Source organism: Aquarana catesbeiana, linkage group LG01 (assembly GCF_042186555.1).
Source record: "Aquarana catesbeiana isolate 2022-GZ linkage group LG01, ASM4218655v1, whole genome shotgun sequence".
Taxonomy (NCBI): Eukaryota; Metazoa; Chordata; class Amphibia; order Anura; family Ranidae; genus Aquarana; species Aquarana catesbeiana.
Window position 1 is genome coordinate 256,171,474 of NC_133324.1, and position 12,974 is coordinate 256,184,447.

The following is a 12,974-nucleotide window of genomic DNA, read 5'->3' on the forward strand; positions in this document are numbered from 1 at the left end:
TCTACAGAACCCCACTCATTTGCCAAAACGGGTGTCGGCCTTTCATTAGACCCAGCAATGACCAACTGAGAAATGCATCCCTGCTTAGTCTCCCTATAAATTTAAAGCAGCGTATGGGGTGTCGCAGACAGGGGCAAGGCGCAGGCATCATGGCTCTGTCCTGAGTGGCTCTGTCATGAGTGATGCGCAGTTTCACCGACGCAGTTGGTAATTGTCTCCTACTGCCATAGCTTTAAACTTCTATATTTAATGCTAGCTCTATAACAAACACACTGCAATAGCATTATAACTGGTGATTGATTCTCAACTCCATGTGGCTTGAGTGATCAAGAGAGGTAATTAGCTTTACGACCCTAGCCTGTGTCTGTAGCTGGTCTGGTACTGGCCATCTCCTCCCCATATTCAGGTGTCTCACATCAGACCCAATAATGACCAACTGAGAAATGCATTTCTGCTTAGTCTCCCTATAAATTTAAAGCAGCTTATGGGGTGGCGCAGACAAGGGCAAGGTGCAGACATCATGGCTCTGTCCTGAGTGGCTCTGTCACGAGTGATGCGCAGTTTCACCAACGCAGTTATCAATTCTGATCATGTCTTCTCTGCTCTTTTATAGGTAATTGTCTCCTATCCATCTGTACATCTCTACTGAACTGACTTTGCTGTAACATTTTTGGTAATTGTCTCCTATCCATCTGTACATCTCTACTGAACTGACTTTGCTGTAATATTTTTGGTAATTGTCTCCTATCCATCTGTACATCTCTACTGAACTGACTTTGCTGTAATATTTTTGGTAATTGTCTCCTGCTGCCATATCTTTAAACTTCTATATTTAATGCTAGCTCTATAACAAACACACTGCAATAGTATTATAACTGGTGATTGATTCTCAACTCCATGTGGCTTGAGTGATCAAGAGAGGTAATTAGCTTTACGACCCTAGCCTGTGTCTGTAGCTGGTCTGGTACTGGCCATCTCCTCCCCGAATTCAGGTGTCTCACATCAGACCCAATAATGACCAACTGAGAAATGCATTCCTGCTTAGTCTCCCTATAAATTTAAAGTAGCTTATGGGGTGGCGCAGACAGGGGCAAGGCGCAGACATCATGGCTCTGTCCTGAGTGGCTCTGTCACGAGTGATGCGCAGTTTCACCGACGCAGTTATCAATTCTGATCATGTCTTCTCTGCTCTTTTACAGGTAATTGTCTCCTATCCATCTGTACATCTCTACTGAACTGACTTTGCTGTAACATTTTTGGTAATTGTCTCCTGCTGCCATATCTTTAAACTTCTATATTTAATGCTAGCTCTATAACAAACACACTGCAATAGCAATATTACTGGTGATTGATTCTCAACTTCATGTGGCTTGAGTGATCAAGAGAGGTAATTAGCTTTACAACCCTAGCCTGTGTCTGTAGCTGGTCTGGTACTGGCCATCTCTTCCCCATATTCAGGTGTCTCACATCAGACCCAATAATGACCAACTGAGAAATGCATTCCTGCTTAGTCTCCCTATAAATTTAAAGCAGCTTATGGGGTGGCGCAGACAAGGGCAAGGCGCAGACATCATGGCTTTGTCCTGAGTGGCTCTATCACGAGTGATGCGCAGTTTCACCAACGCAGTTTAACGAAAGCAGGATAACTAAAGCTGGATGAAGATACAAGAAGGACTCTGCTCCACTCTGCAAGACGACAAGCAAACCAGCTTTTGACATTTATTTTATATTAAGTTAGTTTCCCACTCTGTATCCACTAACGTGCTCCTTATTCTCTTCCTTCTCACATTGGTGTCTTCTATCCTCAAATTATCTTTACTCTACCCCTCCTCTCTTCCCTGCAGAATACACATATCACCCTCACTCCTACCCTCTCCCTACTATGGCATCCATTATCTCCTGCATTTGCTGCACCCACATGCTGACAAACACCAGGGCCACTAGACACGTGCGCTCATGCATATCCTACTCCTACCTTGCCTTCCTCGCCCTCCTCCTTCTCCTAGTCTCAGGTGACATTTCTCCTAATCCTGGTCCACCATTTTCCAAATGCAAGCCACATATCCAATACCCCTCCCCCTCTGGCAACCACCGCAATCCACTCAGTTTAATTTCTATCCCCCTGCTCCCTCAAAGCAGCCCACCAATCTCATGCGCCCTTTGGAACGCCCGCTCCATCTGTAACAAGCTAACATCTGTACATGACCTCTTCATCTCTCATGGCTTTAACATACTTGCCATAACAGAAACCTGGCTTCAACATTTTGACTCAGCTTCTCCTGCTGCCCTCTCCCATGGTGGTCTCTATTGGACTTACTCCCCCAGACCCAACAGCCAGAAAGGAGGTGGAGTTGGCTTCCTTCTATCCCCACAAAGCACCTTCCAAGTCCTTCCTGTCCCTCCCTCTCTATCCCTCTCTTCTTTCGAGATGCACTGTATTCTGTTTTCTCCCATTTCTCTGAGGATTGCAGCAATTTATCGGCCTCCAGGACCGGTATCGCGCTTTCTTGATGACTTTGCTGCCTGGCTACCCTACTTTCTCCTCTGAAATACCCACCATTATTCTTGCTGACTTCAACATTCCTGTCAATGTTAACAGCCCAACTACAGCTAAACTTCTGGACTTAACCTCATCTTTTGACCTAACCCAATGGACACATACTTCCACTCACTCCAATGGTAATACGCTTGACCTTGTATTCCCCCATCTCTGCAACCCTGGCAACCTCACCAACACCCCCTTTCCTCTCTCTGATCACAACCTCATTACTTTCACTGTATCCTTGCCTCCAACCACCCATCCCTCCAAGCAGCAAACAATTACTTGTAGAAACCTTTGCCACTTTAACCCTTCTCTTCTCTATTCTGCTACTGACCACCTATATGACATAATCTCTCCCCTGTCCTGTCCTGACCTGGCCACCTCTGTCTACAACAGTTCACTCTCATCATCACTAGATGCACTTGCTCCTCTAACCACACGCAGAATCAGGCCCCGACCGTTACAACCCTGGCAAACTGACAACACTAGAAATCTCAAGAGACATTGCCGTGCTCTTGAACGACTGTGGCGTAAAACTAAATGCCTGCAAGACTTCACCCTATATAAATCTGCCCTTCTAAAATACAATTCATGCCTCCATGCTGCCAAACAAGCCTACTTTGTCTCTCTTATTAATTCCTTGTCATCCAGTACCCGTCGGCTCTTCTCAACCTTTAACTCTGCTTTGTCCCCCACCCCCTCTACCCACTAACTCACTTACTGCCCAAGAGATTGCCAATCACTTCAAAGACAAGATCGATGCAATTCTTGAGGGCATCTCCACTGTGCGTATTTCTTCCCCACCCAACATACCTTGCCTAGCAGCACATTCAACACTCTCCTCTTTTGAATTGGCTACTACTGAAGAGGTTACAAAACTTTTCTGGGATGCCCACCTAACCAATTGTCCCTTGGATCCTGTTCCCTCACAACTACTACGGTCACCCTCTTCTTCTATCCTATGCTCCCTCACCCACATCTTCAATCTCTCCCTCTCTAGTGGCATCTTCCCCTCCCCTCTAAAATATGCGCAGATCACTCCCATTCTTAAAAAGCCCTCACTGGACCCTACCAACCTGAACAACTTAAGACCCATTGCTCCCATTCACCTCTAAACTTCTAGAACGCTTAGTCTACAACCGTCTTAGCTCCTACCTCAGTGAAAATAACCTTCTTGACCCCTTACAGTCTGGCTTTCGCAGCACTCCACGGAAACTGCCTTACTAAAACTCACTAACAATTTACTAACTGCTAAAACCAACGGCCAGTACTCCATACTCCTACTACTTGACCTCTCTGCGGCCTTTGATACTGTTGACCACCCGCTCCTTCTCAATAAGCTACTTTCCTTTGGCCTCCGAGATTCTGCTCTATCCTGGTTCTTTGGCCTCCGAGATTCTGCGCTATCCTGGTTCTCTGCCTATTTATCACAACGCTCCTTCAGTTTCACCTACAACTCTGTCTCTTCCTCTCCATTGCCCCTTTCTGTGGGGGTCCCCCAAGGCTCTGTTCTTGGACCCCTTCTCTTCTCTATCTACACCTCCTCCCTTGGTCACTTAATAACGGGGGGGCCCACGGCTTCCAATACCACTTACACGCTGATGACACCCAAATCTATCTGTCTACTTCTCACCTCACTTCTTCAGTCTCCTCTCTCATTACTAACTGACATATCAGCATGGATGTCACACCACTTCCTTAAACTAAATCTCTCTAAAACTGAGCTATTAAAATTCCCCCCGCCCGTGCCCCCCTCCATCACCTAATGATGAAGTATAACCCAGCAGGTAATGAATATTAGCCTGACTCTGTGTCCCATGATGTATGAAAAAGAAAAGTCTTTTTTAAAAAAAAAAAACAAAACACCCAAAAACACTATTGCAAAAACATTAGAAGAAGACCCATTAATAGGGCTCACCAAGCCCCTATGCAACTATCCTGCTAAGCACCTTTAGCCTGTCAAGCAATACCTGTTGACTCACATGACCCAGGTAAGGAGAAATTAACCACTGCAAGTGTCTGTTTAGAGCCTGCTGTGTCCCACAGGGGCCTTCTGGAATCGGATCCATTTGACACAGGCTTTTATACTTAGACAAATGGAAGAAGACTACAGGCCACTGGAGCAGCTCTGTAAGAGAGAAAAATCAATGAATAATATCTCACGTCTTTACAAAATTCAATTGTCTAGAGAGGAACGGGATGTTCCGTCTTACGTCAAGAAATGGGAAAATGAACTAGGTTTACAATGTAGTAAACACACTTTAGAAAAAATTTTGAAAATGACACACGGTTCTCCAGTAGACACTAAGATGATTGAAACAAATTTTAAGTGCCTAGCTAGGTGGTACGCGACACCAGACAAAATTAGCAAATTCCAGCTGGAGATATCCGTGGAATGTTGGAGAGGGTGTAAAGCCATAGGAACAATGGCACATATTTGGTGGGAATGCCCCATCATTAAAATATTCTGGAAGAAAATTTTACAGCTAATAAAAGAAATTACCAATAAAACTATCTTGGAAGACCCATGGACGTGTCTGTTCCATGGGACAGCTGAGTCAGCCAAACAACATCAAACATCTATTGTTCCTATTTTACTTAACGCTGCAAAGAGTCAGATACCAAAAAGATGGCAGGAAAGGGAAAGTCCTAAAATTCAGGATTGGATTTTTTGTGTCAACGAAATTTATAATATAGAGAGTATGGATTGGACAGAGACAGAGTTTGACGATGTGACTGAACGAAAAGACAAATGGGAAGGGTGGCGGACGTTTAAAAAGACGTGGAGTCATGTTGAGGAGATTACGCGTTAAAGTACAAAGGGGACAACGATAGAAAATTACTAGAGGATAACAGTGTTTTTGTTTTTTCAGTTTGAGTATCTGCAAGATAGGTGAGGGTGGGGGTGGGACATTAGCTAAAGGGGGTGTTAGAGATGTTTTAAGCTGTGTTGATGCATGATGTTTGTTTTGTATTTATAAAATATAAATAAAGAATTAAAAAAAAAAAAAAAAAAAAAGATAAATGGTACCCGAGCCTCGCAAAGAAGACTCAAGATCCTGCAAGGTTTTGCCTGCAACGTGGCATCTGGGCACTGGACCCTACAGAGTGGAAATCCTGGACACTACAGCGCTAAGGCATTTCCTGCAGGGTGCTGTGTGGGTGATGCATGAAAAAGAAAAAACATTTTTTTTCAAAAAAGGGAAAAAAACGCTAAAAAACGCTATTGCAAAAACCTTGAAAAACCCACTGCAAAGCTACTGGCATTTTTATAATGTTATTTTAATGTCCAGTGTGCCTGAGGCCTCAAAAGACCTCTAAACTTCTCTCATTTTGTCACAACACCTCGCTCTCTTCCTCTTCTGCATGGGAGTGGGGTTCTGCAGATAACTGAGAACAACTGATAAGACTACAGCACAGGCAAGAGTGTCCATTCACCTAATGATGAAGTATAACCAAGCAAATAATGAAAATTTGCCTGACTCTGTGTCCCATGATGTACTCAAAGAAAATAATTTTACAGGCAAGTATGACGTAAAAATCCTATTTTTTTTTCAATGGATCAAAATCATCAAAAAACGCAGGCAAGCTGTGTTTTTGAGCGTTTATTGGGGTTTTTTGATGTTAGAGTATGTTTACAGCTGAAAACAAATAAAAAACTCCTCTCAGCACCCACTAGTTTGAGGTTTAAAAAAACAAAACAAAAAAAAAAACGCCCCAGCCAAAAACTGCTGATAACAGCCTATGTGTGCATGGACACATAGGATAACATGATGGGGAGTTTATTGACTGTAGAAAAAAAAATGTCTGAAGCCAAAAACAGCTGCTATAAAAACATCTAGTGTGCACGAGGCCTCAAAGTTTTATTTTCTGTAGCTAGCAGAACAGAGAAGCAAGATCTTGAACTGGTAAGCAAGTCCGTGTCTCTATAAATCTGACTCTTAAATATTTTGAAAACAAACCTCAACCAATCAGCACTTTTTTTTATAAAAAAATTGGGATGAGCACAATAAAACCAAGATGTTCTGCACAAGGCATATAAGGCTTCATGCACACCGGTTTATTATAAACGCTGTTTCACCTGACAGGAGATAATCAACATTGAGGGTTGGTTCACACTGGTCCGACATGTGCTCCAACTTCCAGAGCACAAGTCGCATGACATGTCAAAATGAACGGTTCCCTATGAGAGCTGTCTTAACAAGTTCAGCCCATTGATTTGAATGGAAGTCGGGATCATCAGCTTAACTGATCCAACTTTTGTCATGCGACTTGTACTCTTATGCCCTGTACACACGTTTGGACATTGATCGGACATTCCGACAACAAAATCCATGGATTTTTTCCGACGGATGTTGGCTCAAACTTGTTTTGCATACACACGGTCACACAAAGTTGTCGGAATTTCCAAATGCCAAGAACTCGGTGACGTACACCACGTACGACAAGACTATAAAAGGGCAATTCAGTATCAAGTGCGGCATCCTTTGGGCTCCTTTTGCTACTCTCATGTTAGTAAAAGTTTGGTGAGAGACGATTCGCGCTTTTTCAGACTCGTGGTTTTCAGATAGTATTTCTGCTGTTCGGTTTGTGCTTGTGGGTTTGTATCTGGCCTTCAGTGCGTGCAGCGCGTTCCCATTGACTTGTCATTGTGTTCTTGTCATTTCGTTACTTATTTTCAGGCCGCTCTTCACAGGCCTTGCTGTTCTTCAGTGCGTTCTGTTACTTCGTTCTGACCAGCCGACCGTTTTCCAGCCATGTTGTGTGTACGTACTCATCGTAGAGTTCATGCTGTGCGGGGGCTTGGTGTTGGGGTCCTTACTTTGACACAAGCCCAGTCCATGAACAGGGCGAGGAGGAGTTAATGGACTAAGAATTGGTTGCTACAGCGTGACCAATTCTGTCACATGCCTTTGCTCCATGAGAATAATCCTGATGATTTCAGTAACTTTCTCAGGATGACGGACCCCATATTTCACCATTTGTTGGCTTTGCTGACCCCTTATATCAGCAGGCAGAATACCTGCATGAGGCAAGCCATCACTCCGGAGCAGAGGCTAGTCGCCACCCTGCGGTACTTGGCGACGGGGAGAAGCCTGCAGGACCTCAAGTTCTCGACAGGCATCTCCCCCCAGGCTCTGGGGATCCTTATCCCGGAGACCTGTTCTGCCATAATTCAGGTCCTGCACAAGGAGTATATTAAGGTAAGATTTATCCTTTAACATCACATTTTATTGTATTTAATGTTTGCTAATGTATTGTATTTCTTTTCTCATTCCCTAATTACCATGATTGCCATATGCTGTGAATGTCCCCTTTGTCCTCATGCATGCTGGATTTTTTATTATTTTTTTGTCCTTCATGCATATTTGCCTTCACTTACCTCCCCAGCATGCTCTCCTGGGCCTATATCCACCTCGTCTACTCAATTAACAATGTATTTTGTCAGCTCCATAGTAGTGCTTTACCCTAAATACCCCTTAAAATGTGTAAAATTGTGATTTGTGCTTTAAATTCTGGCAGAGTGCCAGCGTTTTTTTTTTTTTTTTGGGTCCCAAAATCATTTGGAACCCTCCCTCCCCCAACTGCTAACACAGCTGATACCAATCTGTTGACTTTGCTAAACCCATACACACTATACCCACCTCTTTTGTGGTCATATTTAGGGATGAATTCCCCAAAGCATGTAGTGCAAGGGCCTGCCTGAATACTTTCAAATGGTACTGTTTAAAGTTTTTGTATCCTATTATATTATCTTGATAGGTAATTGCACAATGTAAAAATGTGCTAAAATTTGTACAGTGTGTATTTATATCTTTGCATTATGACACTTCTTACCTGTCCAGTGGGCTGGCAATAGTGTAAGTATTGAGGGGCTGGCCAAAGTAATACACATTATTTAGGCATTCATCTCTCAATGAAGTGGAGAGGGTTACCTGGCCAAAACATCTCCCCCCCCTAAAATGGCCCATGAGAGGGTGGGGGGAGGAATCTGATAGGTGGACCTTATACCTTTGTCTTTAAATACTCCCTAAAATAAGTGTTATACTGAAGTTGGCCAAGAATGTTCGTGTCTAATCTGCTTTCCATGTTTATGTGCAAAATGATTAATTTATTTTTCTTGTTTGACTCCACAGTTTCCTTCCAACCCACAGGAATGGCAGACTGTGGCCTCCCACTTAGCCCAGCGGTGGGATTTTCCTAACTGCGTTTGGGCAATTGATGGGAAACACGTCCACATCGTCCCACCACCCAACTCGGGGTCATACTATTACAACTACAAGGGGTTCAATAGTATTGTGATGTTGGTGGTGGTGTCGGCTACTTACTAGTTCCTGTATGTGGACGTGGGGAAGAATGGCCGGATGTCAAATGGTGGAGTCATCGCCCACACAGAGTTCTACAGACGTCTCCAGAATGGCAGCTCGGGCTTGCCAACTCCAGAAGACAACGCGGAAGGACTCCCATTCGTCTTTGTTGCAGATGAAGCGTTTGCGCTGGGGGACCATCTTATGCGGCCATTCTCTATGAGGACCCTCACCCCGGACCAGAGGGTTTTTAACTACCGACTGGCCAGAGCCAGAAGAGTGGTGGAGAATGCGCTTGGAATAATGACCAGCCGGTTCCGCCTATTTCTTACACCCATACACATGGCGGAATATAAACTGAATCACATCATCCTGTGTTGCTGTGTTCTCCACAACTTTAGGGGGGCCATCGATATGCCAGACAATGTCTGAGACATTTTTTAAATAAAAATATATTTTAAACTGAACAAATATTTGCTTAGATTTACTGCTTGGCTTTCTTTTAGCTGACAATGACTGAAATTTGGGGAGTCCTGAAAATGGCGTGATTGTGTCAAATTATAAAGCACTGTAATGGGGCGTACACACAGTCTGACTTTTCGGCTACAAAAGTCTGATGGACGCCGACGGACCAAATCCGGCGGACAATCCTATCGTGTGTGGGCTTCCCCCGACTTTCAGCTGACTTTTCCAGTCACAAATCTGATGGACTTTAGATTTGGAACTTGCTATAAAATCTTTACATCATAACTCCGCCGGACCCAGAAATCCGCTCGTCTGTATGCTAGTCCGACGGACAAAAAGCCACGCTAGGGCAGCTATTGGCTACTGGCTATCAACTTCCTTATTTTAGTCCGGTGTACGTCATCACATACGAATCCGTCGGACTTTTGTGTGATCGTATGTAGGCAAGTCCGTTCGTTAGACAGTCCGCCTCAAGTCCGCCAAAAGTCTGTCGAAAGTTTGTCGGACGGGCTGTCGGACTTTTGTAGCCGAAAAGTCCAACCATGTGTATGCCCCATAAGGTGTTATTTACTAAAGGAAAATAGACTTTGCACTACAAGTGCAGTAAAACTGCACTTGTAGTGCAAAGTGGATTTGCCTTTAGTAAATAACCCCCATTGTCACTGAAAACACAAACTTTACAACAAAAAATTATTTTGAGCATTGAAAGAAGAAGCCACACATTGTTGATTCTCAATCTTTTTAATCCAAGCACAATCACGTGCATTTATAAAAGGTTTTTAAAACAAACCAACCTGTTTGATGTATAACAATTTTTTAGGTCACATTAAAAAATAGAAATTGCCTTTTAAGGTAAAACAGGCATGTTTAAAACCAAAAAGAAATACACAACTCTGGAACTTACAAAGTTCAACTTTTATAGAAAGTGAAGGCAATATCAGACATGAGTATTTATAAACTGTGTTTGATATTGCGTTCAGCAGATGGGGTGAAGTCACCCCTGGAAAAGCCAAATTTTGAAGATGCACACAAATTGCCTAATGTCAATATGTGCTAGCTGCCATCATGGGGGATCAAGGGACGTGTTTTGTGGGTGCAACCCCTTCCTCTCAGCTACTTTATTATTGAGGAAGGGGTTGCACCCACAAAACGCGTACATTGATCTCCTGTGATGGCAGATAGCACATGTTGACACACTGCGTGCATCTTCAAAATTTGGCTTTTCTATAATATATGTCACAAAATTGTCAGAAAAACAAAAACACAAAGGAGAAATAAGTTAGGGATTTCACATTCTCCCTAAAACATCAATGATGTTCTTCATTTTGTTTTGAACCACATTGATGTTTTCCAAGTCCCTATTACACCACATTATCTCTCGATGAGGATCTGGGCACTTTCACTGGTGAAATTACCTTCTTCCACATCACGATCACCTAAAAATATATAAAAAACAAAAACACAGCATGTATTATAAATATGCCGGCATCCATCTCTTACCTGAGCCTGTGGTCGCAGACACTCACCTGTTGTGGTGACAATTTCCACGTCTCCCTCCTCCTCCTCTGGTTGGGTTTGGGGGATTTCCCCTTCTTCATGAGGTGGGGGGTCTGTTGTCTCCTCTGATGAGTGGTGACCTCAGAGTCTTTTATCCCTTTATAGTCTTTATAGGTATACTTAGCACACAGATATTTGATGGCAGAAATAGGAATATGAAACATTGCTTGGACGTGGGGTACAATTGTCTGTTTTGGCAGAGTTGCAAGATGAAGAAATATTTTTGTCCTTTGTCAAGCTTGAATACTTACCTGTTTTGTACAAGCTTCACAGATGGAGACACCCCTATAGTATCCACTGGAGCACCTGTGTGGGACCCCCTAATAAAAAGGGTGTTCTTGTGTCCCACACTAGTGCTCCAGCGTCCATATGTGTAAACAGCTGCTGAGTGCCCTCTCCTTACACAGAATCTAGTTTGCATTCTAGTTACAAACCCATCTAGACAACAAACTTATTTTAAGAGAAGTAGGCCAGAAAAAATGTATTGAAATGCATCTGGACAAAACATGGTGTTTTATTGGCCGAACAATGTTTCTTACGAATGAATAATGTGTCCATGAACATGAAAGTTGCCATTTTAAACTGTACAACAGTAAAGAAAAGCACATGGAGCAGCACAAACGTTCTAAAAATAAAGAATAGGAACACAGCACAACTGCTTACTTTTTTGCAGCACTCTCCTGATCCTTCTATACTGATCGTGCTCCCTTAATTTGAGGTCCGACCACCGCTTCCTCAGTTGATCCTTGGATCGCCGTACCCCAAAATTACGGTGCAGACTCTTCACAACTTTCGCCATGATCTTGGCCTTTCTCACATTGGGGTTGGGGTAAGGTCCATACTTCCCGTCATAGTCGGCCCTCTTCAGTATGTCCACCATCTCCAACATCTCCACAAAGGACATATTTGATGCCTTAAATCGTCTCCTCCGTGATCGTTTATGGCTCCGGCCTTTCCTCCTCCTCGTTGCTGTAATTAGCACGCACCTGCTCTGTCTCCGCCATGTGCTCTTCCCCACTGCGCCAAACGAGAAGGGGCAGGGAATAGACTAGAAAGAACGTCAGGGGCGGGCGGAGTTTCAGATATGCACAGTGTATATAAAGCATAACACAAGTGCGTCGTATGTACGATCTGTGAGTGGAGGAAGGCGTATAGGAAGCGCCGATCGTGATAACGAAGGTAACATTGGGCCTATACTGCTTAGAGATTGAGGCCTATATTGGGACAAGATTAGGAGACTTTAGCCAGACATTAGGGTTTGTCTTGTGTATTGCAGATAAAATGGATGGCTTCAATGACCACAACTTCCTCCCCCTGTTCATATACAAGTACAGGGTGCTGCCCTGTCTGTGGCAGGTCAAACACCCGCATTATAAATCATAAACAAAAGAGGCAGGCAGCGCTGGAGAAACTGCTGGAGTTGGTGAAGCCGGTGGTCTCCACAGCAACCATCCCCTATGTAAAAGCCAAAATTGGTGGCCTGAGGAGCACTTATCTTAGGGAGCGCAAGAAGGTTCAGAATTCCCAGAGATCAGGAGCTGCAGCAGATGATGTTTATGTCCCCAGGCTGTGGTACTATGAGAGACTGCGATTTCTGTCAGACCAGACTGAAGTCAGGGAATTCCTCTCAATCCTTCCTTCCAAAGTCCAACCTGGGACTTCCAGCCAGGAAAAAGTGGAGGAGCCAGCTTGAGTCAGGTATAGCATTGTTCTACAGATTTCTTGGCAAAACATAAATGATGTTTACTGGATGTCATTATTGATCACTAATTGCCGATTTAATAAAGTGTTTTACATATCAATAGACAGTAGTGGGTAAAAATAATTGGGTAAAGAATGAAAAATGCTGGGCTCAGAATGATAGGCTTTTATATTTCTTAACATTCAATTTGCAACAATCATGAGATGAAAATTGTGTGCGATTGATGAAGAAAAAAACTAAAACGATGTCCCTTTTTCATACACAGGAAGACCTCAGCCAGGAGGAGGCTGTGGAATGTGGCACACAGGAGGCGGCGGGGGTTAGTGGCAGCCAGGAGGTGGCCGGGGTAAGTGGCAGCCAGGAGGTGGCCGGGCCCAGTAGGAGCCTCACAGAATCGCAG